A 13,568-nucleotide genomic window follows, 5' to 3' on the forward strand; every position below is an offset into this window, starting at 1 on the left:
TATATGGTCGGCCAAACCCCCCGAAATCAGTGCTTTCATGGAGCTTTAGTCTAATGTGTATGGGGGCGTTATAAGGTAACTTATTGGACGCTGCCTCTGGCCCGATCTAATAGACCTTCATACATTGCAGCCCAGACCCCATTATTAGGCATGTAAGTATCGTAGTAACTAGGCCGCCCCATACTATCGAGTACTTGGAGGTGGGGGGCATTCAGCCAAACTCTGTCACAGCAGCAAGTGGTTAAACTGCCAGGGTTTTTGTTGCAGCCTCATCTGTGCCGTCCCTGCGGTGTACATCTATGTTCTGGGTCCCAAAAAGATTCATTTCTTTTTAATAAATGTTCAGGGTTTTTGTTGAAGCCTCAGGCTATGTGCACACGCTGCGGTTTTTGCTGCGGTTTTTGCTGCGGTTTTGGCCGCTGCGGATGTGCAGCAGTTCTGCAGACAGTGGACAGTAGCATGTTATCCTATGGGATTTACATTCTGCTGTGCAGATGCTGCAGATTTTTAACTGCGGAAAAGCTGCGGTTTTGAATCCGCAGAAAGAATTGACATGTCAATGGTTTCTGCGGATTCTGCTGCAGTTTGCCACCTATTCCATTGTCCAGGTGGCAAAACCGCAGGTAAGAATCCGCAGACCAATCCGCAGTGTGTGCACATGTGTCTTCTGCTTTTTGCTTATTTTTTTCTTCTTACAAGAATTGTTGGAGCCAATTTTTCTTTAGAAACATTTTAACCCCTTTCCCCCAAGGGTGGTTTGCACGTTCATGACCAGGCCAATTTTTACAATTCTGACCACTGTCCCTTTATGAGGTAATAACTCTGGAACGCTTCCATGGATCCCGGTGATTCTGACATTTTCTCGTGACATATTGTACTTCATATTTGTGGTAAAATTTTATTCATATAACTTGTGTTTATTTGTGAAAAAAGCGGAAATTTGGCGAAAATTTTGAAAATTTCGCAATTTTCTAACTTTGAATTTTTATGCTCTTAAATCACAGAGATACGGCACACAAAAAACTTGATAAATAACATTTCCCACATGTTTACTTTACATCAGCACAATTTGGGAATCAAAATTTTTTTTAGTTAGGAAGTTATAAGGGTTAAATTTGACCAGCGATTTCTCATTTTCTACAACACCATTTTATTTTTACGGACCACATCACATCTGAAGCCACTTTGAGGGGTCTATATGATAGAAAATACCCAAAAGTGACACCATTCTAAAAACTGCACCCCTCAAGGTGCTCAAAACCACATTCAAGAAGTTTATTAACCCTTCAGGTGTTTCACAGGAATTTATTAAATATTTTTTTAAAAAAAAGAACATTTAACTTTTTTTCACAAAAAAATTACTTCAGGTCCATCTTTTTTTATTTTACCAAGGGTAACAGGAGAAATTGGACTGCAAAAGTTATTGTGCAATTTGTCCTGAGTACGCTGATACCTGATATGTGGGGGGTACCACTGTTTCGGCACATGGCAGAACTCAGAAGGGAAGGAGCGCTGTTTGACTTTTTCAATGCAAAATTGGCTGGAATTCAGATCGGACGCAGTGTCACGTTTGGAGAGCCCCTGATGTACCTAAACAGTGGAAACCCCCCCTATTCTAACTTCATCCCTAACCCCAACACACCCCTAACCATAACCCTAGCCCTAATGGGAAAATGGAAATATTTTTTTTTTATTTTATTATTTTTCCCTAAGTAAGGTGGTGATAACGGGGGTTTGATTTACTGTTTATGGCGGTTTTTATGTTTGGCGGCTGTCGCACGCTAAAAGACCCTTTTTATTGTAAAAATAGTTTTTGCATCACCACATATTGAGAGCTATAATTTTTCCATATTTTGACCCACAGAGTCATGTGAGGTCTTATGTTTTGCGGGACGAGTTGACGTTTTTATTGGTACCATTTTCGGGCATGTGACATTTTTTGATCGCTTTTTATTCCGATTTTTGGGACACAGAATGAACAAAAACCAGCGTTTCCTGAATTTCTTTTGGGGGAGTGCGTTTGCACCGTTCCGCGTGCGGTAAAATTGATAAAGCAGTTTTATTCTTCGGGTCGGTACAGTTACAGCGATACCTCATTTATCTCTTTTTTTATGTTTTGGCACTTTTATGCACTGAAAACAATTTTATATAAAAAATAATTATTCTGTGAGCTATAACTTTTATAACTTTTATATTTTTTTGCTGATGATGCTGTATGGCGGCTCGTTTTTTGCGGGACAAGATGATGTTTTCAGCGGTACCATGGTTATTTATATCCGTCTTTTTGATCGCGCGTTATTGCACTTCTTGTTCGGCGGTATGATGATAAAGCATTATTTTTTGCTTCGTTTTTTATTTTTATTTTTTAAGAGGTTCAACAAAGGGGTTAATTAGTGGGACAGTTTTATAGGGCGGGTAGTTACGGATGCAGAGCTACCAAATATGTGTACTTTTATTTATTTTTTTTTTAAAAAAATGAATTTATTAGGGAATATATATATATATATATATATATTTTTTTTTTTTTTTTTAAATTTATTTAGTGATTTTTTTATAAATTATTTTTAAACTTTTTTTTTAACTTTATTACATTGTCCCAGGGGGGACATAAATGTCATGTGACAGATCGCTGATCTGTCACATCACAGATCGTTGTGAGAGATCAGCGATCTGTCACAGACAGTGCTGCAGTCTTCCTCATGCTGGCGCTTTGCAGGCATGAGGAAGCCGCCTCCCTGCAGGCCCCGAAGGTCCCCGCCGCCATTTTGGATTCGGGGACCTGCAGGGAAGGAGGCCCCCGCAGCAGTGATGCACATCGCGCTGCTGTGGGGGTCTCAGGGAAGCACGGAGGGAGCCTCCTTGCCGATGCATCCCTAAACCCCCGTTACACTGCGAACGTGTTTGATCGCAGTGTGCCAGGAGTTAACGTGTCGGGGCAGTTCGTGACCGCCCCTGATACATAGTGTCGGGTGTCAGCTGTGATAATCAGCTGACACCCGGCCGCGATCAGCTGCATTCCCCCCGTGAGTGCAGCTGATCGCGCTAGACGTACTATCCCGTCCTTGGGACTTAGGTCCCAGGTCACATGGACAGAATAGTACGTCTAATGTAGGAAAGGTGTTAATATCGGCTTTTTCTGGAGTTTTTCATGTAATATAGGAAAGACTAAGGCCAGAAATAAACCCCATAAATCACTGTACATGGAGACTTTGGGATCAGATCATTTCTGTCCGTTGTGTTTGTGGAAACTAAAAATCTTTTCTAAAAGCCTCAAACTTCTGTGTGTGACTCAGAGCTGAGATCTAACGTGATAGAAGATTCCAGTGCGGGGAAGACGGGAAACCTTCATATAGACGGCCGGTGGGGATGGAGGCAGTGACCGACTCTGGCCACATCTGTCTCTAGAGCCGCAGTAGAAGATGAAGATGTCGTCCTCATCATGAAGGAGTTATTTCTCATGTCGCGTGTAATGAATATCTCCTGCAGTATTGCTAATGCCGATTCCAGTGTCGGTAATGAGACGAGAATTAGCGTTATGGAAGATGAGTCTATGAGGAACGTGTTCAGCTGCCGACTCCGAGGAGGAAACTGCTTGTTGTCTGTGGCCTAAATATATAGGTTTTATTAGTAGATGTCAGGGAAGAAAACTAAACCCTGTAAGATAATAAATCTCCTCCTATGTTTCCCTTATTATCTCCACTAATTGTATTATTACACAGGATTCTTATGATGTTACATCGGATCATCTTCTTCTCATTCAGGTCTCTACAATATCGGATCCTCTCAGTGAAGATGTTCTACAGAAGAGAATTTTCCTGATTTACCCATCAAGGATGGATATGGACAGAGACAAGATGGCGGAGAGGATATTACACCTCACCCTAGAGATCCTCTTCCGTCTCACTGGAGAGGTGAGAGATTCTGATGACGTCACATTACATCATTCTTATCTATGGGAATAACAGATGGACAGAACTGGAGAGGTGAGGACTCTGGAAATGTCTGTAGTGAGATTTATTAATGTGTCTCTCCATAACCAGGATTACACAGTGGTGAAGAAGACCTCTAGTGATCGCTGTCAGGACCCTGTGTCTGAGGAATGGGGAAGACTCCTGAGCCCAATCACGGGGCCTCCACCTCACGCCCTGATCCATGAGGACATCAATGACCAGAAGATCCTAGAACTCACCTACAAGATGATTGAGCTGCTGACTGGAGAGGTGACACTGCTGAGAATGCTGGGACATTATACAGTAACACTATGAAGGGATCGGGGGGATGACGGTATCATTGTGTGTGTCAGGTTCCTATAAGGTGTCAGGATGTCGCTGTCTATTTCTCCATGGAGGAGTGGGAGTATTTAGAAGGACACAGAGATCTGTACAAGGACGTCATAATGGAGGTTCCCCAGCCCCTCACATCTCCAGGTAATAGACAGGACTAAATACACACGGCCTATAATTATCTGTATGTAGAGAATGAATTCAGTCCCTGTATGTGTTTTCTCCAGATCTATCCAGTAAGAGGACAACACCAGAGAGATGTCCCCGTCCTCTTCTTCCACAGGACTGTAACCAAGAAGATCCCAGTGCTCCTCAGGATCATCAGGTAGATGGAGAGAAGGTGTCAGGAGATCTCCCCTATGATGTGTAGACGGCTGTGAAGGTCTTGTGCTCAGTCTTGTTTTATCCACCAGTATTATATGTTTTATACTTGTGTAATGAGAACGGTGGAGATGGCAGGATTAGAGCTGATCATAGATGGGACTTCTCCATCTGTCTGTGACTTTTACAATATTTGTTTCAGGGTGAAGATCTGACCCATATTAATACTACAGAGACAGATGTGAGAGATGATGAGTGGTGTAAAGAGGAGATTCCCACATATGACTACCCAGGTGAGTAGTAACCATTGAATGCAGAGAAGTCACAGATTCCTCTCAGTCACCGGCTGTGGCTGCTTTATCGGTGGTGTAGTCCGGCCGTATTACCATGATCACCATTTTGCCTCTAGACCACAACATTCTCCTCCACCCAAAACTGTTCAAATGACTTTGGGCATTGAAAGCCCTTTTCTATAGAACTTACAACCAATTACATTGTTTTCCATCGTAAGGAATTCAGATTACTGCACAATCTCTCCTGAAATGGGGAGCAATATTATTTCCTCTAATCTTCTGCTCAGGATTCATAGTAGCTCCAATGGTCCACCATAAATGAGGGCAACTCTGGTTTACTGTTGTGTAATCTGTATTTGTAGTTTTCAGTTAATGAGATTCTCATTCTCTGGGGCGGGGCTGTGGGCGGGGCTGTGGGCGGGGCTTTATGTGGTGCTCTGATTACATACTCATCTGTATTGGCTTATGACAGGTCGCTGACCCCTCACTGACCTGCCCCCATTATTACATAATGCATATAATAGCATTGATATTATTGGTGATAATGCCTATAATATTGTGGCTATTGTGAGGCTTAGAAAAAAATTACATCCAGCAAAATGTCACCGGCGATGGCGGCACCTGCGCAGTAGCATCTATATCAACTATATCAATTTTTATTGTTAGGAAGTTATAAGGGTTAAAAGTTGACCAGCGATTTCTCATTTTTACAACAAAATTTACAAAACCATTTTTTAGGGACCACCTCACATTTGATGTGAGTTTGGGGGGTCAATATGACAGAAAATACCTAAAAGTGACACCATTCTAAAGAGTGCACCCCTCAAGGGGCTCAAAACCACATTCAAGAAGTTTATTAACCCTTCAGGTGCTTCACAGGAATGAATGGAATGTGGAAGGAAAAAATAAACATTTACTTTTCTTTCACACAAATTTTCCTTTACACCTAATTTTTTTTACTTTCACAAGGGTAACAGGAGAAAATGGACTATACATTTTGTTTTGCAATTTCTCCTGAGCATGCCGATACCCCATATGTGGGGGAAATCTACTGTTTGGGCGCACGGCAGGGCTCGGAAGGGAAGGCGCAGCATTTGACTTTTTGAATGTAAAATATGCTGTAATAATTAGCAGTTGCCATGTCGTGTTTGGAGAGCCCCTGATGTGCCTAAACAGTGGAAACTCCCAAAAAGGGACCCCATTTTTTAAACTAGACCCCTTAGGGAACTTATCCAGATGTGTATTGAGCACCTTGAACCCACAGGTGCTTCACAGACGTTTATAACATGGCGCCATGCAAATAAAAGAAAAAAAAAAAAAGATTTTTCACAAATCTTTTTGGCTCCATATTTTGCATTTTCATAAGGGTAACAGGAGAAATTGCTCCATACAGTTTGTTGTGCAATTTCTCCTGAGCACGCCGATACCCCATATGTGGGGGTAAACCACTGCTTGGGCGCATGGCAGAGCTTGGAAGGGAAGGAGCGCCATATTGGAGAGCAGATTTTGCTGGAATTGTTTGTGGGTGACATGTCACATTGTCAGAGCCCCTGAGGTGCCAGAACAGCATAAGCCCCCAAAAGTGACTGCATTTTACCAAATACTTCCCTGAATGAATTCTTCTAGTGGTGCAGTGAGCATACTGACACCACCGCTGTTCCATAGAAAATTATACCATTGGGCAGTGAAGAAGAAATAATTACATTTTTACCACTAAAATGTTGTTTTAACCCCAGATTTTACATTGGAAAATAGGTAGATAGGTAAAGGGTCACTCCACCCATAGATGAATTCCCCCCTGAAGTGACCCCATTTTGGAAATGACACCCCTCTGGGAATTCATCTATGGATATAGTGACCATTTTCACTACATGGATGATTTCCAGAAACTCGTAGAAGTTTCAGAGCAAAAATTGCCAAAATGTCATTGTAGTGCCCAATATATTGTGCCCAGCTTGTGTCTCTGGAGACCTCCCCCCACCCACCCCCGGAAATTGTTACGTCAGCTCTACTCAAATGTGTCTGTCACTAAATAAAACAAATGCTTGAATGTCAAAACAGTTCAAAAACGTGGTTCTGTGTGGAAGGTTGTAAAGCCGTCATGGAGGCATAAGGCTGGCAATGATGGGCATTGTGGGTAATAATAGCGGGGATCATGCCTCATTCCTCTCTAGGAGCATACACGACATCTTCTCTGGGGGTTCTTTCTTGTTTCAGTTACTGGGATGAGTGCAATAAAATGTCGCTCAGTGAGTCTTCTCACATCTTCACATTCTAAAGGATTGGCGGGGACAAAATTATCAAAAACAAGATTTTCAGTGACCTTTTCCTGATAATCAAGGAAAGTATCTGCATTTCCGGCTTTTTTGTATAACACAAAAGAATTATATGTGGCCACCTGAAACAAATACATGACTAACTTTTTATACCAGATATATGATTTTCTTGATACCTGGTATGGCTGTAGAACCTGATCTGCAAGGTCCACACCCCATATATTTGTTGTAGTCAATGACAGACACAGGTTTTGGAGTAGTGGATCCCTGTTGGTCTGCAGTGGCCCTTGTGGCATCTGTGTGGATCGAGCTCAGGATAAAAATATCTTTATCCTTATACTTAAGGACAAGCAGCTCTCCATTGTGTAAAGCCCCTGACTGCCCCTTTCAGAACTTTTTGCTGACCAATGATTGTGGAAACCCCTGACGGTTTTTGTGAATGGTCCCACAAGCCCCTATGTTATGTTCAACCAGACTTTTAAATAGGGGTATGCTGGTGTAGTAGTTGTCAACATACAGATTGTAGCCTTTTTGTAAAAATGGAGTTATCAGCTCCCCAACCATTTTTCCAGATGTCCCCAGATAAGTAGGGCATCCTGGTGGGTTTACTTGGCTATCTTTCCCCTCATAAATGTGAAAAGCTGATGTGTATCCGGTTGAACTCTCGCACATTTTATAGAGCTTTATTCCGAACCTTGCCCTCTTAGAAGGAATAAATTGCTTGAGGTGCAGTCTTCCTTTCAATTTTACAAGGGACTCATCAATGGAAATGTTTTCTGTTGGGGTGTAGAGCTTTAAGAACTTTTCTGTCAAGTCTTTGATGATGGGTCTGATTTTGAATAGTCTGTCATGTTCTGGGGCATCTCTGGGCAGGTATTGACTATTGTCATTAAAATGCCAAAATCTCATGAGCATTTCATAATGGGTCCTAGGAGAACGGCAGGAAACATACGGGTGGCTTGAACAGGGCGGTTGGACCAATAGGACCGAATGCTCGTTTTTTTAACAAGCCTCATAATGAATGTAAGTCCTAAAAATTTTTTCATTTCTAGGACATTAGTTGGTGTCCATAAATTTGACCTAGCATAATCTGATCGTGGATTCTGGCTGATGAATTGGGACACATATAAATTTGTAGGACAATATGCTCTAGCAAGCTATCTGTCAGAAACAAATTTAAAAAAATAATTGGTCCAAAATTTTCCACCTCCACATTTATACCAAGAATGGCATTAAAATTAGGGATGAATGGAGTACCCGAATCCGAAGCCTCCCATCTGGGAAATGCTACATCAAGAGGCAAAGCCCCTTGGACATTGGTGTGCGGCAATTCCCGAGCACTAGGGACAGCGCTAGTACTGGGCATTGTTCCCTGAGTTGGAGACATTTCTCCAGAAGCGCTATTTGTCCTTCTTGTTGTACTGGTCCTTGTGTGTGAGGATGGACCAGAATCACTGCTCATTTCTGAGCTATCACTGTCGCTGCTACTAAAGCCCTTGAAATCCACATCGCCATCTGACACTGCACTTTCTTCACTGTCAGAACATAAAAGTGCATAAGCCTCCTCTGTACTATAATACTGACGGACCATTTTATTCATTTTTATTTTTTTACCGAAAATTGAAAACTACGACGTGACCAAATAATTGGGGAAGCATTTGAGTAAAGCCTAATTCTTTAGCCTAACCCTAACTTTAGAAGAAACCCTAGCTTTAGTCCCAACACTAACCCTAACTATAGCACTAACCCTAACCTGCCTTATCTGTATTGTTACTTTATAGCACAATCGCTGACTGACACAGCTGTTGGCAGCAGCACTTGTAACACTGCTTCTCCTCTAATCTCTCACTGACAGGAGATCTGAGGAGAAACAGCGTTTTTATGGGGCAGATCGCTCGGGAAAGTTGATTGCTGCAACAAACTTTCCTAGTGATTTGACTCATTGGCTGGTGTGACGCTGACGTCATCAGGACCTGAACAAATCAGGTCTCGATGAGGTCATGGATCACAAGAAGCGTTGTGCGGTGAAATCCCCTAGTTATAAGGTACGTGGGGTCCCGATGAGCACAAAACTGCCGACCGTAGACAAACGTCCACACTGCACAAAGTCCTGCTAGCGCCGATGTTTATGTAACGTTGGTGGTCATGAAGCGGTTAAGTTAAGGGTACCATCATTTCTGTCTAGGCCTATTTCATGATTTTTATTTTTTTTTTAATTCTGTGGAAGCATGGTTGAAAAGCAATGTCTGACTTTCATTTGCTCATTTTCATTTTTATTTATTATTACTTTTGTCAGATTCAAGTTATTTCTGTGACCATTGTGGGTTTTTCTGTCATTAAACGAGGGGTACCAACAATTTTGACCACGTGTGTAGGAGGATTGAATATTTTGACTCCACAGCCACTTTCTGGAAATTAACACACAGTGGATGTTGGAGAGTGAAAATTACACATTTGCCATTTTCTTACCCAGCACATAGTGCCCAGATTGTGCTCCAGGAGACACCACAAATTAAGTGGATTCTTCTCACTATAATATTGCTAAATACAGGGATCCTAAATGTTGTTTGCGCACACTGCAAGACTCCGAAGTGAGAGTGGATTTTGCCGGATTGGTTTATAGAAACCTTGCTGCTTTTCAACAGCCTTTGAGCCACTAATAGTGTGGGAACCTCTGTTTTTCCATTGACAGATGATGGACCTGAGTGGGGACTTGTTTTTTGTGAGATGAGAATTGGTATTATTTTCACCTACATAACATTGATTGGTTTCTTTATATTTGATATTTGGGAGGCAGAATGAACAAACAGTTGAACACCACACACTACTGGCTCATCCAGCATGGTTTTCTATTAGACTGTGAACTGTCATTGTCTTGGTAAATAATTAAAGTTTTTACATAGCTTGCCATTTTTATGTACAGTTTAAGTAGAAATGTTCAAAAATATTAAACTCAAGGATATTTTATTAAAAATAATTGATTTTTTTATCTTAGCAGATGACTGTACCAGGAGATCAGAGGGACAGCTGACATCTTCAAGTTTTAAATCTGATGATCTTGAGATCCTACAAGATACAACTGAAGTGAATGCCATTACTCCAGATATACCATCATCCATTCACAGCAAAGATCTGTCATCTGATCCTATGAAACAGGTCCCATCTTCTGATTCATTACTGACTACTAAGGAGAATCAAAGTCACAAAAGAGGCAATGAAAAACAAACTGCTCCTAAGGCAAAGAAGCTTTTTTCCTGTTCAGAATGTGGGAAATGTTTTGCACGTAAATCACTGCTTGTTGCTCACCATAGAACTCACACAGGGGAGAAGCCTTTTTCCTGTTCAGAATATGGGAAATGTTTTAATCAGAAATCGGTTCTTGATAGACACCGGAGAGCTCACACAGGAAAGAAGCCTTTTTCCTGTTCAGAATGTGGGAAATGTTTTACACATAAATCAGATTTTGTTACACACCATAGAACGCACACAGGAGAGAAGCCTTTTTCATGTTCAGAATGTGGGAAATGTTTTCACAAAAAATCACTTTTTCTTATTCACCATAGAACTCACACAGGAGAGAAGCCTTTTTCCTGTTCAGAATGTGGGAAATGTTTTAACAAGAAATGGCATCTTGTTAGTCACCAGAGAACTCACACGGGGGAGAAGCCATTTTCCTGTTCAGAATGTGGGAAATGTTTTAACCAGAAAAGGAATCTTAATGAACACCAAAGAACTCACACAGGAGAGAAGCCTTTTTCCTGTTCAGAATGTGGGAAATGTTTTAACCAGAAATGGCATCTTGTTAGTCACCAGAGAACTCACACGGGAGAGAAGCCATTTTCCTGTTCAGAATGTGGGAAATGTTTTAACCAGAAATGGCATCTTGATCGCCATCAGAGCAGTCACACAGGGGAGAAACCTTTTTCCTGTTCAAAATGTGGGAAATGTTTTAACCAGAAAGGGAATCTTAATGAACACCAAAGAACTCACACAGGAGAGAAGACTTTTTCATGTTCAGAATGTGGGAAATGTTTTAACCAGAAAGGGAATCTTGATATACACCAAAGAACTCACACAGGGGAGAAGCCTTTTTCCTGTTCAAAATGTGGGAAATGTTTTAACCAGAAAGGGAATCTTAATGAACACCAAAGAACTCACACAGGAGAGAAACCTTTTTCCTGTTCAGAATGTGGGAAATGTTTTAACAAGAAATGGCATCTTGTTAGTCACCAGAGAACTCACACGGGGGAGAAGCCATTTTCCTGTTCAGAATGTGGGAAATGTTTTAACCAGAAAAGGAATCTTAATGAACACCAAAGAACTCACACAGGAGAGAAGCCTTTTTCCTGTTCAGAATGTGGGAAATGTTTTAACCAGAAATGGCATCTTGTTAGTCACCAAAGAACTCACACGGGGGAGAAGCCATTTTCCTGTTCAGAATGTGGGAAATGTTTTAACCAGAAATGGCATCTTGATCGCCATCAGAGCAGTCACACAGGGGAGAAACCTTTTTCCTGTTCATAATGTGGGAAATGTTTTAACCAGAAAGGGAACCTTAATGAACACCAAAGAAGTCACACAGGAGAGAAGACTTTTTCATGTTCAGAATGTGGGAAATGTTTTGCACATAAATCACTGCTTGTTACTCACCATAGAACTCACACAGGAGAGAAGCCTTTTTCCTGTTCAGATTGAGGGAAATATTTTATCCGGAAAGAGAATCTTGTTAGACATCAGAGCAGTCACACAGGGGAGAAGCCTTTTTCCTGTTCAGAATGTGGGAAATGTTTTGCACGTAAATCACTGCTTGTTACTCACCATAGAACTCACACAGGGGAGAAGCCTTTTTCCTGTTCAGATTGTGGGAAATATTTTAACCGGAAAGGGAATCTTGTTAGACATCAGAGCAGTCACACAGAGAAGCCTTTTTCATTTTCTTATTGTGGGAAATATTTTACTTGGAAATCAACTGTTAATAAACATCAGAGATGTCACATAAGGGAGAAGCCTTTTTTATGTTCATAATGGTGAAATAGTTTTAACGGCGAGTACTCCAGCAGCTGTGCTCTGCTTGTGAGCAACGCATTATGTCCCTGCCATGTGCTGCTTCCAAGCATAAAGCAGTTGCTGGTATCAGAGCAGGATTCAGCAAGGGAGCGCCGGGTAGGTAAGTGTAATGCTTTTTTCTTAATGTTTTGTGATGGGGCCATGGATACCAGGATGGGGGCCAATTATAAGGATTGGGCTATGCATAGCAGGACTGGAATGGGGTGCCAGTCATACCCCAAATAGTGATGGTGCCCTGCATACTAGGAAGAGATGGGGGCCCTGCATACCAGGATAAGGATGGGGGCCATGCATACTACGATGAGATGGGGCACTGCATACCAGGAGCGGGATGGGGCCAATCATGCCACAATAGGATGGGACCCTGCATACTAGGATAAGGATGGGGCCATGCATACTACGATGAGATGGGGCACTGCATACCATGAGTGGGATGGGGCCAATCATGCCACAATAGGATGGGACCCTGCATACTAGGATAAGGATGGGCCCATGCATACTAGGATAGGGATGAGGGATCTATGTATACCAGGGTAGGGATGAGGGGGCCATGTGTATCAGAATAGGGATGAGGGGACCATATATACCAGGATAAGGGATATTAAGTACAGAATTAATCACATTTTTTGCTTCAATTTTTTTTTTCCTAATTTCCTCAAAACCTAGGTGTGTCTTATAGTCCAAAAAACACGGTATATATATATATTTTTTTCTCAGTGAACTCATTCCTTATGTTTGGCCTCATTAAAATAAAAACACTCATACTCCGCTGGCGTGCCGGCTCCACTTCAGCGGTGTTGAGACTCACTGTCCCGGGGCTTATGTGAGGTTCTCACATCACACGAGCCCTGCACCCAATCAGCGGCAGCTTCACTGCTCCTTCCTTCGGACATATTGAACATCAACATGAAGCCAGGGCTGCGGCTGCTCTCTGACGGCTTCATGATGCTTGATTTGTCCGAAGGTGGGGACAGTGACATCAGCGCTGATTGGGCACAGGGCTCACATGATGTAAAAATCTCAAAAGAGACCCAAGAAAGCAGGTACCGACAACCTTTTTAAACATCAAAAATCCCACACAGGGAAAAGTCATTATTATACCTAGAGTGTGAGAAATGAATTACAGGAAAATCGTATTTTGTTGACCTTCAAAAATAACTCAGACGAGGAGAACCTATATATATTATTCACAAATTGTACAAAAACATGATGCACGCGGCGTGCGTTCAAGATGGAATATTATATGGGAGTTTTATAGAATAAATTCAAGGTGAGAATATTATATGGGAGTTTTATAGGATAAATTCAAGGTGAGAATATTATATGGG

General features: G+C 41.8%; 1 pseudogene; it reads left to right on the plus strand.

The window, feature by feature from the left end:
• LOC141075794 (uncharacterized) overlaps positions 1 to 12,867 on the plus strand; it is a 32,072-nt pseudogene extending 19,205 nt beyond the window's left edge.
• The last annotated feature ends 701 nt before the right edge of the window (positions 12,868 to 13,568 follow it).

Source organism: Dendrobates tinctorius, unplaced genomic scaffold (assembly GCF_039654945.1).
Source record: "Dendrobates tinctorius isolate UK_male_01 unplaced genomic scaffold, ASM3965494v1 ptg000372l, whole genome shotgun sequence".
Lineage (NCBI taxonomy): Eukaryota > Metazoa > Chordata > Amphibia > Anura > Dendrobatidae > Dendrobates > Dendrobates tinctorius.